The sequence below is a fragment of the Pan paniscus genome, chromosome 20 (assembly GCF_029289425.2).
Source record: "Pan paniscus chromosome 20, NHGRI_mPanPan1-v2.0_pri, whole genome shotgun sequence".
Classification (NCBI taxonomy): domain Eukaryota; kingdom Metazoa; phylum Chordata; class Mammalia; order Primates; family Hominidae; genus Pan; species Pan paniscus.
In genome coordinates, this window is record NC_073269.2 from 14,693,030 (window position 1) to 14,715,139 (window position 22,110).

Consider the following 22,110-nt stretch of genomic DNA (forward strand, 5'->3'; position numbering starts at 1 on the left):
GATAGCAGTAGTAAATTAGTGAAAGTACTAAAAGTCTCTGATATGCAGAAATAATGGCATAAGCTGTCTTTCTCTCTGTCTCCTCTCCCTCTCTGCCTCGAGTGCCAGGCAGGGAAGGGCCCCCTGTCCAGTGGACACGTGACCCACGTGACCTTACCTATCATTGGAGATGACTCACACTCTTTACCCTGCCCCTTTTCTTTGTATCCAGTAAATAACAGCGCAGCCAGACATTCGGGGCCACTACCAGTCTCCATGCATTGGGGGTAGCGGTCCCCCAGGCCCGGCTGTCTTTTCTTCTATCTCTTAGTCTTGTGTCTTTATTTCTACACTCTCTTGTCGCCACACACAGGGAGAAGCCCACCGACCCTGTGGGGCTGGTCCCTGCAGTCCCTCATAGCATGAGAATATCCAAAGGCTACAGACTTGGAGGTCACTACTCAGAATGGGAGGAGAGCAAGAGAACTCCAGGGAAAGAATGGGAGTTGAGAGGGAGCTTATGTGCTAGGTGAAGTTGCTTAGCAGCCTAGTGGGAAGTTTCTAAATCAGAAAGCTCTGAAGAGCAGCAAGGGATTGGGGTCCTTTTTATAGCTGGAGGGTTTATCTTCTCTGTGGTCATCAAATGGTTGGCACAATTTCACCGGGGTATGCAGAGCAGGCAGGCCCTAAAGGACTAAAAAATCTGCTTGTTTGGACTATGTTTAAAACAATTGATTCAGGATCATTAAAAAAAGAAGAAGAAAGAAAGAAAACACACACACACACGCGCGCGCGCACACACACACACACACACACACAATTGGATGGCCAAGCATGGTGGCTTGCACCTGTAATCCCAGCTACTTGGGAGGTCAAGGCAGGAGGATTGCTTGAACCCAGGAGTTTCAGGCTGCAATAAGCTGTGATCCTGCCACTGCACTCCAGCCTGGGCAACAAATCAAGACCCTATCTTTAAACAAACAAACCAAAAGAAAATTAAAAACAATTGGATGTGGGAAAACTTGAGTTTGGAGCTGGGTGCGGTGGCTCACGCCTGTAATCCCAGCACTTTGGGAGGTCGAGGTGGGCAGATCACGAGGTCAGGAGATCGAGACCATCCTGGCCAACCTGGTGAAATCCCGTCTCTACTAAAAATACAAAAATTAGCTGGGCGTGGTGGCATGTGCCTGTAATCCCAGCTACTTGGGAGGCTGAGGCAGGAGAATCCCTTGAACCAGGGAGTCGGAGGTTGCAGTGAGCCCAGATCGTGCCACTGCACTCCAGCCTGGCAACAAAGTGAGACTCTGTCCAAAAAAAAAAAATTTAAACAATTGGATGTGGAAAAACTTGAGTTTGGGGCCAGGTGCGATGGTTCATACCTGTCATTTCAGCACTTTGGGAGGCCAAGGTGGGTGGATCACCTGAGGTCAGGAGTCTGAGACCAAGCTGGCTAACATGGTAAAACCCCATCTCTACTAAAAAATACAAAAAAAAAGCCAGACTAAAACTTGAGTTTGACACTGGCAGCTATTGTGAGTAACGGTGCTATGAACACTGGTGTACAAACCAAAACAATACACAAAAAACCCAGCAAACACTGGACAAAGGAGAGAATCAGCTTTCCAGAGTTACAGTATTATCAGATTCAAATGTCCAGTTTTTAACAAAAATCTCAAGGCACACAAACAGGAAAGTATGGCCCATTCAAAGAAAAAATAAATAAATATAAATTTTCCCTGGAAGAGACCTAATGGTAGATCTACCAGACAAGGACTTTAAAACAACTGCCTTAAAGATGTTCAAAGAACTAAAGGAAGACATGGAAAAACTCAAGAAAATGATGTATGAACAGAATATAAATAACAATCAAGAGATAGAAAACCTAAAAAGAAACCAAGAAGAAATTCTGGAGCTAAAAAATACAATAATTAAAATGAAAAATTCACTACAGGGATTCAAAGGAGATTTCAGCTGTTGCATCCCAGACCTCTCCACAGATGATGTCAAAGGCATCCCCAGTAGTGACAACCAAAAATGTCTCCAGACATTGCTAACTGTCCCCCAGGAGTAAAATCATCCCCATTGGAAACCACTGCTCTAGACCTACCTCCCAATTTACAGAAAATGCAGGTGACAGAAAAACAAGCTAAAAGAAACCATGAGGGGGCTGGGCACTGTGGCTCAAGCCTATAATCCCAGCACTTTGGGAGGCCAAGGCGGGTGGATCACCTGAGGTCAGGAGTTTGAGACCAGCCTGGCTAACATGGTGAAACCCTGTTTCTACTAAAAACACAAAACAGCCAGGCAAGGTGGCATGTGCCTGTAATCCCAGCTACTGAGGAGGCTGAGACGGGAGAATTGCTTGAACCCAGGAGGTGGAGGTTGCAGTGAGCCGAGATCATGCCATTGCACTGCAGCTTGGGCAACAAGAGCGAAAACTCATCTCAAAAAAAAAAAAAAAAAAAAAAGACGCAAGGTCTCGCTATGTTGCCCAGGCTGGATTCCAACTCCTGGGCTCAATCCATCCTCCCAACTCAGCCTCCCCAGTAGCTGGGACTACAGGTGTTAGCCACCATGCCCTATCTTCAAAGTTTAATACTATGCTAGTATATAAGAAAACTGATACTTTATAACCCAATGTTGAAACAATATTCCTCTGGAATCAGACTGCCTGAGATTGAATCTAGGCTTAAACTCTCTGTGCATAATATTTTTCATTTGTAAAATGAGGGTTAGATCAATATCCACTTTCTAGCTCTGAGGGTAAATAGTTGAATAGAATGCTCATGTGAGATGATTTAACTCTGACATTTCAGCCAACTGTAGCTTCGGGGTGTCACCTTGAAAAGAGGTTGGTTCCTTTGGAAGAAATGTTACTTCCAGAAGTTAGAATAAAAGGAATTTATTTATTTATTTATTTATTTTTGAGACTGAGTTTCACTCTTGTTGCCCAGGCTGGAGTGTAATAACACGATTATGGCTTACCGCAACCTCTGCCTCCCGGGTTCAAGCGATTCTCCTGCCTCAGCCTCCCAAGTAGCTGGGATTACAGGCATGCGCCACCACGCCTGGCTAATTTTATATTTTTAGTAGAGACAGGGTTTCTCCATGTTGGTCAGGCTGGTCTCAAACTCCCGACCTCAGTTGATCTGTCTGCCTCGGCTTCCCAAAGTGCTGGAATTACAGGCATGAGCCACTGCACCCCGCCAGAATTTTTTTTTTTTTTTGAGGCCAAGTTTCGCTCTTGTTGCCCAGGCTAGAGTGTAATGGCGTGATCTCAGCTCACTGCAGCTTCTGCCTCCCAGGTTCAAGGAATGCTCCTGCCTCAGCCTCCCAAGCAGCTGGGATTACAGGTGCCCACCACCACACCCAGCTAATTTTTTGTATTGTTAGTAGAGACGAGGTTTCACCATGTTGGCCAGGCTGGTCTCGAACTCCTGACCTTCAGGTGATCCACCCGCCTCCACCTCCCAAAGTGCTAGGATTACAAGCATGAGTCACCACACCCGGCCATCACAACTTTTTTTTTTTTTTTTAGATAGGCTGTCACTCCTGTCACTCAGGCTGGAGTGTAGTACAGTGATCTTCACTCACTGCAGCCTTGACCTCCTGGTCTCAAGAGATCCTCCCACCTCAGCCTCTCAAGTAGCTAGGACTACAAGTGCATGCCACCATGCCCAGCTAATTTTGTATTTTTTTTTTTTTTTTTTTGTAGAGATGAGGTCTCACTATATTGCCCAGCCTGGTCTCAAACTCCTGGGCTCAAGCAATCCCCCCACCTCAGCCTCTTAAGTGCTGGAATTATAGGCATGAGCCACTGCACCTGGCCACTCTTTTTTTCTTTCTGTTTAAAGACAGGGTCTTGCTATATAGCCCAGGCTGGAGTGGAGTGGTCATTCACAGGCATGATCATGTACACTACAGCTTACAACTCCCAGGCTCAAGTGATCCTCCCGCCCCAGCCTCCCCAATAACTAGGACTACAGGCATGTGCCACCACACCCAGCAAGTTTCCCTTAGTTCTCTGAAATGTTTTAAGACTCCACTCAAATCTTCTTAAACAGTCTTAAATTTTCATCATGATATTACCTAGTGATTTTTTTTTTTTTAAGATGGAGCCTTGCTCTATCGCCCAGGATGGAGTGCAGTGGTGTGATCTCAGCTCACTGCAACCTCTGCCTCCCAGGTTCAAGCGATTCTCCTGCCTCAGTCTCCCGAGTAGCTGGGACTACAGGTGTGCACCATCATGCCCGGCTAATTTTTGTATTTTAGTAGAGGTAGGGTTTCACCATGTTGGCTAGGCTGGTCTTGAACTCCTGACCTCAAGTGATCCACCTGCCTCAGCCTCCCAAAATGCTGGGATTACAGGTGTGAGCCACTGCACTCAGCCTGACCTAGTGATGTTTTACTCCCAGTTCTAATGTTCCACAGTTAGAGACTCCAGACATACCAAAATCAGTTAACTTTCATGAATTCACCATGGCCCTTATGCAGTGGTTTTCAACAGTGACTGCACATTAGATTCACTGGAGGACTTTTAAAAACACTGATACCCATGACACATCCCCATAAATGCTGTTTTAATTGGTCTGAGGTAGGACTCAGCCCTTAGTACATTTCTCAAGTTTCCAGGACATTCTATAAGGATTGGGTTGAGAATTACTGACTTGGCTTCTGCATTCATATGCTCTTCTTGTCCACTTGATATAGTCCTACACATCTTTCAGAACTTAAGTCAACCTTGCCTCCTCTGGAGAAAATATCCTGTTAGGTGTTTTTTTGTTTGTTTGTTTGTTTTGAGATGGAATCTCCCTCTGTAGCCCAGTGGCGGATCTTGGCTCACTGCAACCTCTGCCTCCCAGGTCCAAGCGAATTCTCCTGCCCCAGCCTCCTGAGTAGCTGGAATTACAGGCATGCACCACCATGCCCTGTAATTTTTGTATTTTTAGTAGAGATGGGGTTTCACCATGTTGGCCAGGCTGGTCTTGAACTCCTGACCTCAAGTGATCTGCCCACATTGGCCTCCCAAAGTGCTGGATTTACAGGTATGGGCCACCATGTCCCACCCACTGTTAGGTGCACTCTTATCCCTCCCCTCCCAGCACCCCATAACCCCTTTGAAATTCCTTTATTATAAGTCTTGTCATAACGCTTTATCACTTGCGCTGTTTATCTTTCATGCTGTCTGATGAACTCCAGGAAAGTAGAAACTAATTTTAGTCTAGACACCTGCTTGTGGAAGTTAGGCAAACAGTCTTCTGAAAGACTGTCCTGATATAAAATCCCAGATCCCACAAAAAAAAACTTTTTTCTTTACAGCAAAGCAAGTGGAAAAAACCAAAACAAAAACAAAACCCTTTATTTTTTAATTGCTCTATCAATGAAAAAGAAAATAAGAGAAATTTCCCAAGGGCAAACAATTTTTTTTTTTTTTTTGAGACGGAGTGTCGCTCTTGTTGCCGAGGCTGGAGTGCAATGGTGCGATCTGGACTCACTACAACCTCCGCCTCCGGGTTCAAGTGAGTCTCCTGTCTCAGCCTCCCAAGTAGCTGGGATTACAGGTGCACATCACCATGCCCTGCTAATTTTGTATTTTTCGTAGAGATGGGGTTTCACCATGTTGGCCAAGCTGGTCTCGAACTCCTGACTCCAGATGATCCACCCACCTCAGCCTCCCAAAGTGCTGGGATTACATGTGTGAGCCACCGCACCCGGCCTAATAATTTTTTTAAGTTAGCAGAATCCAGAGATAGAAGAACTTTCCCTCAATATTTTTCTTCCCTTCCAGAATACAGAGTGATTGCTGAAAAATAGCTGCCCCACCAGGAATGGCACTAGCCCTTGTGACTAGTTTTTACCACAAAATGTTAAAGGAAAAAAATGTGTCGTGTTAGCCAAAGAGCAATGTGCTTTCTCTTTTTTATTAGACAGGGTCTCAATCTCTCACCCAGGCTAGAGTGCAGTGGTGCTGCACAGCTCACTGCAGCCTCAAACTTCTGGGCTCAAGCAATCCTCCAGCCTCAGCCTCCCACGTAGCTGGAACTTCAGGTGTGCACCACCACACCTAATTTTTAATTTTTTGTTCCAGAGATGGGGTCTTGCTAGGTTGCCCAGGCTTGTCTCCAACTCCTGGTCTCAGGCAGTCCTCCCAACTCAGCCTCCCAAAGCACTGGGATTGCAGGCATGAGTCACCATGCCCAGCCAGCTTTCTCTATTTTTACTTTCCCTTTCCACCTAGATGTACATGGTGTCTCAACATTCAAAGATACTGGGTTTCTGCACCACCAGGGGAAGAAAGCCAACTAAATTTAGATTGTTACATGAGTAGGAAATTAACTGAAACTTTGATATGTGTCTGTTACATTAGGTTACCCACAAATACACAGCTAGATGGAAAAGAAATGTTACTGGGATATAATTTTGGTTAAATAGGACACCATATGCATTTGAAAGGAACAAATGGCTTTCCTCAACTTCCTTTAACTCTCTCAAAATGCACACCTGTGGCTCCTTCTAGATCTTCTACCTGGTTCAAGCACTCCATACATAACACTATCTCCCTGTAACTTTTTTTTTTTTTAAAGAGACAGGGTCTTGCTCTGTCACCCAGGATGGAGTGCAGTAGCATGATCATGGCTCACTGCAGCCTCGACCTCCCAGGCTCAAGCAATCCTCCCACCTCAACCTCCCCAGTAGCAGGGACCATAGATGCATGCCACCATGCCTGGCTGATTTTTAAATTTTTTTGTAAAGATGGGTTTTTACTATCTTGCCCAGGCTGGTCTTGATCACTTGAGCCACCCCTTGGCCTCCCAAAGTGCTGAAATACAGACCTGAGTACCTGGACTTCTCCCTATAATTCTTTTTTTTTTTTTTTTTTTTTTTTTTTGAGATGGAGTCTAGCTTTCTGTTACCTGGGCTGGAGTGCAGTAGCACGATCTCAGCTCACTGCAACCTCCAACTCCCAAGTTCAAGCGATTCTCCTGCCTCAGCCTCCCTAGTAGCTGGGATTACAGACCCGCATCACCATGCCTAGCTAATTTTGTATTTTTAGTAGAGACAGGGTTTCGCCATGTTGGCCAGGAGTTCAAGGCTGCAGTGTGCTATGATTGCCACTATGAATAGCCACTGCCCTCCAGCCTGGGCAACATAGTGAGATTCTCATCACTAAAAAAAATATATATATATATATATATATATTCTTTAAAAGTTTATTTTGTATAAATAATAATGAGACATAATTTCACCAGGCTGGTCTCCAACTCCTGAGCTCAAGTGCTGGGATTACAGGTGTGAGTCACCGTGCCCGGCCAGTTTTTTTTTTTTTTTTTTTTTTAATTTCAGACAGGGTCTTACTCTGTCGCCTGGATGGAGTACAGTGGCACGATCACTGTTCACCACCACCTCAACCTCCCAAGCTCAGGTGATCCTCCCGCCTCAGCCCCCCAAGTAGTTGGAACTACAGGCACGGTGCCACTATGCTTGGCTAATTTTTATTTTTATTTCTTTTTATTTTTGTAGATACCGGGTTTTGCCATATTGTCCAGACTGGTCTTGAACTTCTGAGCTCAAGCGATCTGCCCGCTTCGGCCTCCCAAAGTGTTGGGACTGCAGGCACTAGCCATCGCGCCTGGCCAGATAATGGTGATTTTTTTTTCCTAAAGAAAAAAAGTCCAGGCCCATGTAGATTTTTTTCGTATTGAAGGGGGCCTGCCCCTCCACACCTGTTGGTATTTCTTGCAAGGTGGAGACAAGAGACTGAGAAAAGGAAATAAGACACAGAGACGAAGTATAGAGGAAGAAAAGTGGGCCCAGGAGACGGGTGCTCAGCAAGTGAGGATCTGCACCAGCACTGGTCTCTGAGTTCCCTCAGTATTTATTGATCACTTTCTCTACTATCTGGGCAAGGGGGATGTGGCAGGACTATAGGGTAATGGTAGGGAGAGGGTCAGCAGGAAAATGTGAGCAAAGGACGCTATGTCACAAATAAGTTTAAGGAACGGTGCTGTGCCTGGATGTGCATGTAGGCCAGATTTATGTTTCACTTTACACAAACATCTCAGTGCAGTATTGCCGCCAGCATGTCTCACCTCAGCCATAAGGCGGTTTTCGCCTATCTCAGTAAATAGAATGTGCGATCGGGTTTTACACCAAGACATTCCATTCCCAAGGATGAGCAGGAGACAGATGCTTTCCTCTTATCTCAACTGCAAAGAGGCCTTCCTCTTTCACTAATCCTCCTCAGCACAGACCCTTTACGGGTGTCAGGCTGGGGGACAGTAAGGTCTTTCCCTTCCCACAAGGCCATATCTCAGGCTGTCTCAGTGGGGGGAAACCTTGGACAATACCCGGGCTTTCTTGGGCAGAGGTGCCTGCGGCCTTCCACAGTGCACTGTGTCCCTGGGTAACCGAGAATGGAGCATGGCGATGCCTTTTACCAAGCATACTGCCTGCAAACACATTTTTAACAAAGCACATCCTGCACAGCCCTAAATCCATTAAACCTTGAGTCAACACAGCACATGTTTTTGCAAGCACAGGGTTGGGGCTAAGGTTACAGATTAACAGCATCTCAAAGCAGAAGAATTTTTCTAAGTACAGATCAAAATGGAGTTTCTTGTGTCTTCCTTTTTCTACATAGACACAGTAACAGTCTGATCTCTCTTTTCCCCAGAAGTAACAGTCTGATCTCCCTTTCTTTCCCCCTGCACATATACTGACCTAACCATAAGAAGTCAGTGAGACTGGGAAATATGCATCATTGATGCAGCCTCACAATACCCCGGCCCCATCTGTTCTCTCACTACTGAGACCCCACCCTGTCTCCCCCTTCACCGAGATTTTTTTTTTTTTTTTTTTTTTGAGACGGAGTCTCGCTCTATCACCAGGCTGGAGTGGCCCGATCTCGGCTCACTGCAACTTCCGCCTCCCAGGTTCAAGCGATTCTCCTGCCTCAGCCTCCCCAGTAGCTGGGACTACAGGCGCCCGCCAGCATGCCCAGCTAATTTTTGTATTTTTAGTAGAGATGGGGTTTCACCATGTTGGCCAGTATGGTCTTAATCGATTGCCCTCGTGATCCGCCTGTGTCAGCCTCCCAAAGTGCTGGGATTACAGGCGTGAGCCACCGCGCTCTGCGAGATCTTGCTCCTGTCTGTCCCCTCACCACTACTCTCTTTCACGGAGACCCCACCCCCATCTCTCCCTTCACCGACTCCCCGCCCCCGTCTCTCGCTCACGGAGTCCCCGCCCCTGTCTCAACCAAGACCGAGTCCCCGCCTTCATCTCTCCCTCGCCGAGTCGCCGCCCGCGTCTCTCCCCCACCCAGACCCCGCCCCATCTCTCCCTCACCGAGATCCCGCCCCATCTCCCCCTCACCGAGACTCCGCCCCCGTCTCTCCCTCACCCAGACCCCGCCCCCATCTCCCTCTCACTGAGTCCCCGCCCCCATCTCTCCCTCACCAAGACCTTGCCCCCATCTACCCCTCACCGAGGCTCCGCCCCCGTCTCACCCTCACCGAGACCCCGCCCCCATCTCGCCCTTCACCCAGTCCCCGCCCCCATCTCTCCCTCACCGAGACCCCGCCCCCGTCTGCCTCCCTCCAGGTGGCTAAGCCGCACCTGAAGCTGCACCTGGTCGCAGAGGCTACTGCTGGGGAAACGGTTGGGCCAGCGGCGGCTAAAGGGCAGGAGGCGCCGCTCTGGCCACGCGCACTTCTGATTCCGCTCCAGGGTTTCAGAAGGAACTGAGGGCTCTGGACCCGGCCTCGGAGGCCTGAGGAGTTGGGAGGGGCGGCGGCCGCGTCCTCCGCAACTCTGGGGAGAAGTCCTAGTTTCCGCGCAGCCAAGCGCGATTGGACCCCGCCCTCCGGCTTCACTGGGGACCGTGGGGGCGGAACCCGGCGGGAGGACGTATGGGGGCTGGACCATGATGGAGGGAGTCGGTTGGGCTGCACCTCGAAATGCCTCTGCTCGCTTTCCTCTGCGTTTATGCCGCCATGTACGAGTATGCGCTGTTTCCGGGTGGTTTGTTATACAGCAGTAGATAACTGATACATCCCTTTTCACTAATATTTTTATTTCCTAATACAATTTTTAAATAATTTTTTATTTTATACCAAAAATAATAGTGAAGAGGGTTTTTTTAAGGTCAAGATCTCCCTCTGTTGCCCAGGCTGGAGTGAGTGGCGCAATCATGGCTCCCGCCCCCGTCTGTCCCTCACCGGGTGCCCGCCCCCATCTCCCTCTCACCGAGACCCTCACCACTGCAGCCTCCAACCCCTGGGCTAAAGCGACCCTCCGGCCTCAATTCCTCCAGTAGGTGGGACTACAGGCTCGTGACACCACAGCAGGCTAATTTTTTGTGGAGATAGCGGTTGCACTATATTGCCCAGGTTGGTCTTGAACTCCTGGGCTCAAGGGATTCTCCTACCTCAACCTCCCAGTTTGTAATCAGTCTTCAAAGTGTTGGGATTACAGACGTGAGCCACCGCTCCAGGCCTGGTTTTTCCACATGGATTATGTACATGTGGCTTCTCACCACGTTGAGTTGATGCCTGTCAATTAAGGGATAATTAATCAACTGAAGACTTTGTCACTCTTATTGCACTCATAGGGATTCTCCCCCATGGAAAGTCTGTCTTGACAAGAAAGCAAGTGCATTGCTACATTAGAAGCTGCTGCCATTTAGGTTGGGTGTGGTGGCTCATGCCTATAATCCCAGCACATTTGGAGGCCGAAGTGGGCGGATCAGTTGTGGTCAGGAGTTTGAGACCAGCATGGCCAACATGGTGAAAACTCATCTCTACTAAAAATGCAAAGATTAGCCGGGCGTGGTGGTATATGCCTGTAATCCCAGCCAGTTGGGAGGCTGATGTGGGAGAATCGCTTGAACCCGGGAGGAGAAGATTGCAGGAGCCGAGATCATGCCACTGCAACCCAGCCTGGGTGACAGAGCAAGACGCGAGACTCTGTCGCAAAAAAAAAAAATTACTGCCATTTTCAGAGCACCTAGACTGCTTCTGCCTTGTCTGAATTCCTTCAAATTGAGTACGATGAATGCTTTGCCATAGGTTCCATTATAGTCATGACATTCATAAGGCTTTTCATACACATATTTTATTCTGATAGTCATCTAAACAAAAACTGAATTCTGTGTAAATATTCAACATGCGAGTCTCATTTATGGACGACGTGCCTACTTGTGAGACCTCTCTGTGAGTAAGCATATTTTGAATAGGTTTATAATGTTCCCCAAGTTCATGAAACTCAGAAACTCTCTCCTGAAGGGTGGCTTCTCTTGGGCATAGACAAGGAGAACCTTGTCTCCAGGTTCTTCCCATTGTGGGGTGGCTCTTCCATCTCATGGCCTCCCTGACTCGTGCTTCGGAGAACCAGCAATCATCCTCCTGCATCTTACTCTCTTCCGGCCAGCAGATTGTTTTCCCCAACTTTATTCCGCTTTGCAGCTATCTTTTTGGTGCTACATGGTCTTCTGGTCTGAAATGAATTGGGAAAAGAAGTAAATCAGGTTTTTGTTTTCGTTTTTGTTTTTTGTTTTTGAGACAGAGTCTTGCTCTGTCGCCAGGCTGGAGTGCAGTGGCGCGATCTCGGCTCACTGCAACCGACTCCCAGGTTCAAGCAATTCTCCTGCCTCAGCCTCCCAAATAGCTGGGACTACAGGCGTGTGCCACCACGACCAGATAATTTTTTGTATTTTTAGTAGAGACCAGGTTTTACCATGTTGGCCAGCATGGTCTCCATCTCCTGACCTCATGATCCGTCGGCCTCAGCCTCCCAGAGCGCTGGGATTACAGGTGTGAGCCACCTCGCCTGACCATCAGTTTGTTTTTTGTTTGTTTTTTTGAGACAGTGTCTCACTCTGTCACCCAGGCTGGAGTGCAGTGGTGCGATCACAACTCACTACAGCCTCAAACTCCTGGGCTCAAGTTATCGTCCTGCTGCAGCCTCCCAGTGCTGGGAGTACAGGTATGAGTCACTGTGCCAGGCCTTCAAAATTTATGTTTTTGGATAAAAAATGATGACATAATGGTGCTTTGTTTTGTTTTGTTTTTGACACAAGATCTAGCTTTGTCACCCAAGCTGGAGTGCAGTGACGTGATCATGGCTCAATGCAGCTTCGACTTCCTGGGCTCAGAGGATCCTCCCACCTCAGCCCCTCAAGTAGCTGGGACTACAGTTGCACACCACCATGCCCGGCTAATTTTTGTATTTTTGGTAGAGACGGGGTTTCACCATGTTGCCCGGCTAGTCTGGAACTTCTGAGCTCAAGCGATCCTCCCGCCTCGGCCTCACAAAGTGCTGGGATTACAGGAGTGAGCCACTGCATCCAGCTCAATAATGGTGATTTTTTTGTAAGATTTTTTTTTTTTTTTTTGAGACAGAGTTTCACTCTTCTTGCCCAGGCTGGAGACCAATGGTGCGATCTTGTTCACTGCAACCTCCGCCTCCCATGTTCAAGCGATTTTCCTTCCTCAGCCTCCCGAGAAGCTGGGATTACTGACATGTGTCACCACACTTGGCTAATTTTGTATTTTCAGTAGAGACGGGGTTTCTCCATGTTGGCCAGGCTAGTCTTGAACTCCTGCCCTCAGGTGATCCGCCCGCCTCGGCCTCCCAAAGTGCTGGTATTACAGGCATGAGCCACCGCACCCAGCTAAGAATTTTTGCTTTTTTAAGAATAAGAAAAAAGACTCCGTCTGAAAACAAAAAAAAAGGAAAGAAAAAAATAAAGTCCAGGCCCATGTAGATTTTTTCATATACTGACCTAAACATAAGAAGTCAGTGAGACCGGGAAATATGCATCATTGCAATATGCAGCCTCACAATACCTGGCCCTCATCTCTCCCTCACTGAGACCCCGCCCCCGTCTCTCACCTCATCGAGAACCCGCGCTCATCCTTCTCTGAGAACCCGCCCCCATCTCTCCATCACCAAGACCCTGCCTCCGTCTGTCCCCTCGATGACTCTGCTCTGCCCACCCCTCACCGAGATCTAACCTCTGTCTGTCCCCTCACCGAGTGAAGGGGGCCTCCCCCTCCACACCTCTGGGTATTTCTCATCAGGTGGGATGAGAGGCTGAGAAAAGAAATAAGACACAGAGACAAAGTATGGAGAAAGAACAGTGGGCCCAGGGGACCTGCACCACTGGCTGTCTCTGAGTTTCCTCGGTATTTACTGATCATTATTTTTACTATCTTAGTGAGGGGAGTGTAGCAGGGCAACAGGTGGGGAGAAGGTCAGCAGGGAAACATGTGAGCAAAGGAATCTGTATCACGAATAAGTTCAAGGAAAGGTACTGTGCCTGGATGTGCACGTAGGCCAGATTTAAGTTTCACTTTACACAAACATCTCAGTGTAGCAAAGAGTAACAGAGCAGTATTGCTGCCAGCATATCCCGCCTCTAGTCACAGGGCAGTTTTCTCCTATCTCAGAATAGAACGAATGGGAATGGTCAGTTTACACGGAGACATTCCATTCCCAGGAAGGAGCAGGAGAGAGAAGCCTTCCTCTTATCTCAACTGCAAAGAGGCCTCCCTCTTTCACTACTCCTCCTCAGCACAGACCCTTTAGGGGTGTCAGGCTGGGGGATGGTAAGGTCTTTCCTTTCCCATGAGGCCATATCTCAGGCCACTTCAGAGCTTTCTTGGGCAGAGGTCCCTGCGGCTTTCCGCAGTGCATTGTGTCCCTGGTTAATCGAGAATGGAGAATGGCGATGACTTTTACCAAGCATACTGCCTGCAAACATACTGTTAACAAGGCATCCTGCACAGCCCTAAGTCCATTAAACTTTGATTCAATACAGCACATGTTTCTGTGAGCACAGGGTTGGGGCTAAAGTTAAGACTAACAGCATCTCAAAGCAAAACAATTTTTCTTAATACAGATCAAAGTGGAATTTATGTCTTCCTTTTCTACATAGACATAGTAACAATCTGATCTCTCTTTCTTTTCCCCACAACCGAGTCCCGGGCTCCATCTCCTGGTAGGGTCCAGCCCTACAGGGCTTTGCGGGTGTTCTCCCCATGTGTGGAGATGAGAGATCATAAGAAATAAAGACACAAGACAAAGAGATAAAGAGAAGACAGCTGGGCCCTGAGGACCACTGCCACCAAGACGCAGAGACCAGTAGTGGCCCCAAATGGCGGGTGCACTGATATTTATTGTATATAAGACAAGGGGGCAGGGTAAGGAGGGTGAGTCATCCAAGTGATTGATAAGGTCAAGCAAGTCACGTGATCATAGGACAGGGGGCCCTTCCCTTATAGGTAGCTGAAGAAGAGAGGGAAGACAGCATACATCAGCATTTTCTTTTTTTTTTTCCCCGAGACAGAGTCTCACTCTGTCACCAGGCTGTAGTGCAATGGCCCGATCTCAGCTCACTGCAACCTCCGCCCTCCGAGTTCAAGCGATTCTCCTGCCTCAGCCTCCCAAGTAGCTGGGATTACAGGCGCCTGCCACTGCACCCGGCTAATTTTTTGTATTTTTAGTGGAGATGGGGTTTCACCTTCTTGGCCAGGCTGGTCTTGAAGTCCTGACCTCGTGATCCACCCACCTTGGCCTCCCAAAGTGCTGGGATTACAGGCATGAGCCACCGCGCCCGGCCCAGTGTTTTCTTTTACGCACTTATCAGAAAGATCAAAGACTTTAAGACTTTCACTATTTCTTCTACCACTATCTTCTAAGAAATTCAAAGAGGAACCAGGAGTACCGGAGGAATATGAAAGTGGACAAGAAAAGTGACCACTGAAGCACAGCACCACAGGGAGGGGTTTATGCCTCCGGATGGCTGCGGGCAGGCCTGGGTAATATCCAACCTCCCACAAGAAGCTGGTGGAGCAGAGTGTTCCCTGACTCCTCCAAGGAAAGGGAGACTCCCTTTCATGGTCTGCTAAGTAACGGGTGCCTTCCCAGGCACTGGCATTACCGCTTGACCAAGGAGCCCTCAAGCGGCCCTTATGCGGGCCTGACAGAGGGCTCATCTCTTGCTTTCTTGGTCACTTCTCACAATGTCCCTTCAGCACCTGATCCTATACCCGCCGGTTATTCCTTGGTTATGTTAGTAATACAACAAAGAGTAATATTAAAAGCTAATGATTAATAATGTTCATACTAATGATTGATAATGTCCACGATCATCTCTATATCTAATTTATATTATAACTATTCTTATTCTAACTATTTTCTTTATTATACTGAAACAGTTTGTGCCTTCAGTCTCTTGCCTGGGCACCTGGGTAATCCTCCGCCCACAGACTCCCCCATCACTGAGTCCCGGTCCTCCTATCCTACACGGAGTCTCTACCTTCATCTCCATCCTCACGGAGACTCCACCTCGGTCTCCGCCTTCACTGAATCCCCATCCCCATTGCGCCTTCACTGAGACACCAGCCCCATCTACGCTCACAGAGACCTTACCCCGTCTCCCCGTCACCGAGACCGCTCCCCCATCTCTCCCTCACCAAGTCCCCGCCCCCGCCTCGCCCTCACCGAGTCCCCATCCCTGTCTCTCCCCCACTGAGACCCCGCCCCCGTCTCGCCCTCGTCGAGTCTCCGCCCCCTTCTCTCCGTCATCGAGTCCCCGCCCCCGCCTCCCCCTCACTGAGTCCCCATCCCTGCCTCTCCCTTGCTGAGACCCCGCCCCCGTCTCTCCCCTCACGGAGACCCCGCCCCCGACTCCCCCTCATCGAGTCCCCGCCCCGTCTATCCCTCATCAAGTCTACGCCCCCGCCTCACCCTAACCGAGTCCCCGCCCCCGCCTCCCCCTCACCGAGTTCCCATCCCTGTCTCTCCCCTCACCGAGACCCCGCCCCTGCCTCTCCCTCATCGAGTCCCCGCCACCGTCTCTCCTTCATCGAGTTCCCTACCCTTCCCGTCATCGAGTCCCCGGCCCCGTCTCCCCCTCATCGAGTCCCCGCCCTCTTCTCTCCCTTCACTGAGATCCCGCCTCTGACAGCCCCTCACCGAGTCCCCGCCCCCCGTCTCTCCCTCACCAAGTCCTCGTCCCAGTCTCCCCATCACCGAATCCCCGCCCCTGTCTCTCCCTTACGAAGTCCCCGGCCCCCGGTTCCCCTCACCGAGACCCTGCCCTGTCTGTCATCGAGTCCCTGTCTCTCCCTCACCTAGTCCCGCCCTCTTCTCTCCCCTCACCGAGTCCCCGCCCCCGTCGTCCGCTCACCTAGTCCCCGCCCCCGTCTCACCCTCACCGAGTCCCGCCCTCTTCTCTCCCCTCACTGAGTCCCCGCCCCCGTCGTCCCCTCACCGATTCCCGCCCCCGTCTCCCCGTCACCGAGTCCCCGCCCCCGTCTCTCCCCTCACCGAGTCCCCGCCTCCGTCTCCCCTCACCGATTCCCGCCCCTGTCTCTCCCTCACCGAGTCCCCGCCCCCGTCTATCCTCTCACCGAGTCCCCGCCTCCGTCTCCCCTCACCAAGTCTCCGCCCCCGTCTCTCGGTCACCAAGACCCCACCCCCGTCTCCCCCTCACCGAGTCTTCCTACCTCCACGTGGCGAAGCCGCACCTGAAGCCCCACCTGGTCGCAAAGGCTGGTGCAGGGGAAACCATAGGTTCAGCTGCGATTCCTGGGAAGGGGGTGCCGCTCTGCTCACGCGCACTTCTGATTCCCCTCTCGGGGCTCGGAAGCGGCTGAGGGCTCTGGACCCGGTCTCCGAGGCGTGAGGTGGTGGGAGGGTCGGCGGCCGCGTCCTCCACGACCCTGGGGAGAAGTCCCAGTTTCCGCGCAGCCGACAGCGATTGGACCCCGTCCCTCCGGCTTCACTGGGCACCGTGGGGGCGGAACCCGGCGGCGGCATGGGGTGGAGGCGGGACCACGATGGAGGGAGTCTGTTGGGCGGGACCTCGAAATGCCTCTGCTCGCTTTCCTCTGCATTTATGCGGCTTGTACGAGGATGCGCTGTTGCCTGGTGGTTTGTTATACGGCAGTAGATAACTGATACATCTCTCTTCACTACTTCGTTTGCGTTTTTATAGGTCAGGGTCTTCCTGTGTCGCACAGGCTGGAGTGCAGTGGCTCGATCACGGCTCACGGAAACCTCCAATCCCTGGGCTCAAGCGATCTTCCCTCAAATTCAACAGTAGCTGGGACTACAGGCTCGTGACACCACAGCAGGCTAATTTTTAAATTTTTCGTGGAGATGGGAGGTCACACTATATTGCCCAGGCTGGTCGCGAACTCCTCAGCTCAAGCGATCTTCCCTCCTTGGCGTCCCAAAGAGCTGGGATTGCAGGTATGAACCACCGCACCGGGCCCATTCTCAACATCTCTCAACAAACTGATAAAGATCATGTAAAAAAATCTACAGCTAACATTGTAGTGAAATACTGAAAACTGTTCTAAGCTCAGGAGTACAGCAACGATGCCCACTCTCATGAATTCTATCAAGCATTGTAGTTACGGCCACGCGCGGCTCACGCCTGAGATCCTAACACTTTGGAAGGAAGATCGCTTTGAGTTCAGGAGTTTGAGACCAGCCTGGGCAAGATGGCAAAACCCTGTCTCAATTTTTAAAAATACAAAAATTAGCCAGGCATGGTGATGCATGTCTATAGTCCCAGCTACTTCGGAGACTGACACAGGAGGATCACTTGAGCCCGGAGGCAGAGGTTGTAGTGAGCTGAGATGGCGCCATTGCACTCCAGCTGGGGTGACAGAGGAAGGCCCTGTCTGAAAAAGAAATTGGAAGAAACATTATCTACATTTCTTTTCTGCCATTATTTACAGACAACAAAATTGTCTAAGTGGGAGATCCAAAAGAATCTAAATTGTTACACATAATGTGCGGGTTAGCAAGAATAGTGGCTAAAAACTCAATATGCAAAGATAATTGTCTTGTCTCTCTCTCTTTTTTTTTTTTTTTTTTTTTTTTGACGGAGTCTTGCTCTGTCGCCCAGGCTGGAATGCAGTGGCTTGATCTTGGCTTGCTGCAACCTCCACCTCCCTGGTTCAAGCGATTCTCCTGCCTCAGGCCCCTGAGTAGCTGGGATTACAGGCGCATGCCACCACGCCCAGCTAATTTTTGTATGTTTTTAGTAGAGACGGGGCTTCGCCACGTTGGCCAGGCCGGTCTGGAACTCCTGACCTCAGGTATTCCGCTGGCCTCGGCATCCCAAAGTGCTGGGATTACAGGCGTGAGCCACCGCACCCGGCCGACTTGTCTCTTTTAACAGCAATATTACAACAGCAATAAAATAAGTAGAAATAAATACAACAAAAAAGTATGCAATATCTCTTCCGAGAAATTTGTAAACTACTATTGAAAGAAATCAAAGATGACCTAGATCAATGGATAGACCTTCCTTGTTGATGGATTAGAAGTTTCAATATAAAGACTTGAATTTTTCTTACTTAATATAGAAAGTTAACAAGTTTTCAGTCAAAATAACATGTTTTGATGAAGAACCTGATCTACTTATAATAAAATGTATGTATGTGGAAGTACAAAAGGCCAGTAAAACCCAAAATACTCCTGAAGAACTGTTGGCACTTACCCTACAGACATTAAGAAATAGAAAGACAGGGTCGGGCACGGTGGCTTACGCCTGTAATCCCAACACTTTGGGAGGCCGAGGCAGGCGGTTCACCAGGTCAGGAGATCGAGACCATCCTGGCTGACACGGTGAAACCCCGTCTCTACTAAAAATACAAAAAATAGCCGGGCGTGGTGGCAGGCACCTGTAGTCCCAGCTACTCAGGAGGCTGAGGCAGGAGAATGGCATGAACCCGGGAGGTGGAGCTTGCAGTGAGCAGAGATCGTGCCACTGCACTCCAGCCTGGGAGACAGAGCGAGACTCCGTCGCAAAAAAAAAAGACAGTAATATTGGTGTAGTGGTAAATAAATTAAACCAATAAATAGAATAGAAAGCCCCAAAATACACCCTTATGAATGAGGTGTGTTCTTGGCTATTATGAATAATGCTGCTATAAACGTGGGTGGTCAAATATCTTTTTGAGAGCCTGTTTTCCATTCTTTTAGATATATACCCAGAAGTGGGATTGCTAGATCATGTGATAATATCAATTTTAATTTTTTGAACCACTGCCATACTGGTTTTCATAGCTGCTGCACCATTTTATAGTCTCACTAACAGCGCACAGGTGGGCCGGGTGTGCTGGTTTTCATGCCTGTAATCCCAGCACTTTGGGAGGCTGAGGTGGATGGATCACCTGAATTCAGGAGGTCAGGACCAGCCTGGCTACATGGTGAAACCCCATGTCTATTAAAAATACAAAAGAATTAGCTGGGTGTGTTGAGTCCCAGCTACTTGGGAGACTAAGGCAGGAGAATCGCTTGAACCCAGGAGGTGGAGGTTGCAGTGAGCTGAGATCTCGCCAGTGCACTCCAGCCTGGGCAACAGAGCAAGACTCTGTCTCAAAAAAAAAAAAAAAAAAAAAAAAAAAAGAATTCACAACACAATGACTGTGTTAACAATGTTGTTGAAGTTCATCCTAAGTTTGGTAATTGGGGTGGCCATTTGTGTTAACTAATTGCCTTTATCCAAATGAAAAATAAAAATTCTTATATCTTTTTGGCAAGTAGGCAGTTTTAGCTTATAAGCAGGTGCCTAAGGAAATAGAAGTGTGCTACTGATGCAGGTAAGTGCCATCATTGGGGATTCACCCAGGAAAGAATTTAACTGGTGGTGCTACACAAGGATCTTTCATTCACTCAGAGTTGCTTTTTCCAGAGTACAGCTAAAACCTATGCAGTGTGCCCAGAATCAGCATTTTGTGCTGTTGGCTAGCTATAGTTATACTCACTTTTAATTACATGCAAATTAAGGGGTGTGCCATGCAGAACTTTCTAGAAAGGAGGCTATACCTTCCAGGTGATTGTTATGGAAGTGAATGGTAACTTTCATGTTGTTGCCATGGTACTTACCAACTGTCATGGCTCTGGTAGGAGTGTCTTACCCTAACAAGCAAGGAGAGCAACTAGAGATGGCTTTTGGTGCCATCTGCTGGTTCCCGGTGGCTTCTTCACTTTATCCTGTTGGGACCAGGAAACAAAGTAAGTCCTACCCAGTCTCCTACCTCACTATGGTCTGAAGGTTGTATGTTGTGTGTGTCCTGCCTCCACACCACCACTCCGCAAAGCCAAATGCTTAAATCCTAACCGCAGAAGTGATGAAATTAGGATATGAGGCCTTAGGGAGGTGATTAGATCATGAGGGCGGGGCCTTCGTTAATGGATTTACTAGCAAGTTTGTCCAAGTCGCCTTATTTTGTTGTTGTTGTCTTGTTTTGTTTTGTTTTAGGCTTGTAGCAGCCTGAAGCCATGGTTTTTAGTTTCTGTTTCTAGTGATAAGTGGAAAAGAGGGATGAGGAAGAGGCTTTGCAGGCCCAACCAGAAACAAAAACTAACAACCCATAACTGTATTCTTGAACACCCCTGTATGGGATTGGCCGTGGAGACATTCTCACCCCTTCTATCATGTGATTATGAGGTACGAGGTAGGAAATGTCTTTGTGTTTAAGGAGGGACTGTTCTGAACGTCCATGCTGATTCCCACTGAAGACGTTAAACTCTAGAGTCTGTGGGAAAAGGAAGAAGCTTAATTGAATGTCTTTCTTTTTTCTTTCTTTCTTTTTTTTTTTGAAGCTGAGTCTCACTCTGTTGCCCAGGCTGGAGTGCAGTGGCGCGATCTCGGCTCACTGCAACCTCCACCTCCGGGTTCAAGTGATTCTCCTTCCTCAGCCTCCCGAGTAGCTGGGATTACAGGTGCATGCCACCACACCCGGCTAATTTTTTATTTTTAGTAGAGATGGAGTTTCACCATGTTGGCCAGGCTGGTCTCAAACTCCTGACCTCATGTGATCTGCCCGTCTCAGCCTCCCAAAGTGCTGGGATTACTGGGGTGAGCCACCGCGCACGACCTGAATATCTTTTTTTTTTTTTTTTTTTTTTTTGAGACGGAGTCTCACTCTGTCACCCAGGCTGGAGTGCAGTGGTGCGATATCGGCTCACTGCAACCTCCGCCTCCCGGGTTCAAGCGATTCTCCTGCCTGAGCCTCCCGAGTAGCTGGGACTACATGCACCTGCCACCACGCCCAGCTAATCTTTTGTGTTTTGTTTTTAGTAGAGACGGGGTTTCACTGTGTTAGCCAGGATGGTCTCGATCTGCTCACCTCGTGATCCACCCGCCTCGGTCTCCCAAAGTGCTGGGATTACAGGCGTGAGCCACCGCGCCTAGCTGAAGGTCTTTCTTACGAGCCCTGGGTACTGGGCTTGAAACCACCTTTGCAAAAATTATAACTGAGAAACTGATTACAGGGAAAGAGATCTGACCAAACTAACTGCATCTTGCTTCTAACCTCCACACTGTCCTTGTTCATTCCTGGACATAGGCCAAACTAAGTTTGGGATGAACTTAGTTTATAGTTTAACTTTGAAACAAAAACAACAATAATGCTTTCCCAAAACAAACCTCCTTTTCCCTGGAGACTAGACTGCCTTTGCAGGACTAACACATTAGCCACAGATAAGAAATTATGGTTTAGGAGTCATGCAGCTGGTGGGTGCAATATTCTGGACCTCCCCAAATTGCTCCTGGGGATAAAATCACTATCGTAAAACCTAGAATCAGTGCTTGAGATATTTTGCAGACCCTGTGTTTCAGTGCACAAGTTGAGGCCGCCTAGATGGATAAACCGGCTCATCTGGTCTTGTGGTTCCCACCCAGGAACTGACTCAGAGCAACAGGACAGGTTCCACTCCCTGTGATTTCATCTCAGACTCAACCAATCAGCACTTCCCACTTTCAGACCCCCTATTATCCTTAAAATTATCTCAAATTATCCTTAAAAACCACAATCTCAGGCCAGGTGCGGTGGATCACGCCTGTAATCCCAGCACATTGGGAGGCCAAGGCAGGTGGATCACCTGAGGTCAGGAGTTCAAGACCAGCCTGGCCAACATGGTGAAACCCCGTCTCTACTAAAAAAAAATAGAAAAATTAGCCAGGCGTGGTGGTGGCCACCTGTAATCCCAGCTACTGGCAGGAGAATCTCTTAAACCCAGGAGGAAGAGGTTACAGTGAGCTGAGGTGGCGCCATTACACTCCAGCTTGGGTGACAAGAGCGAAACTCTGTCTCAAAA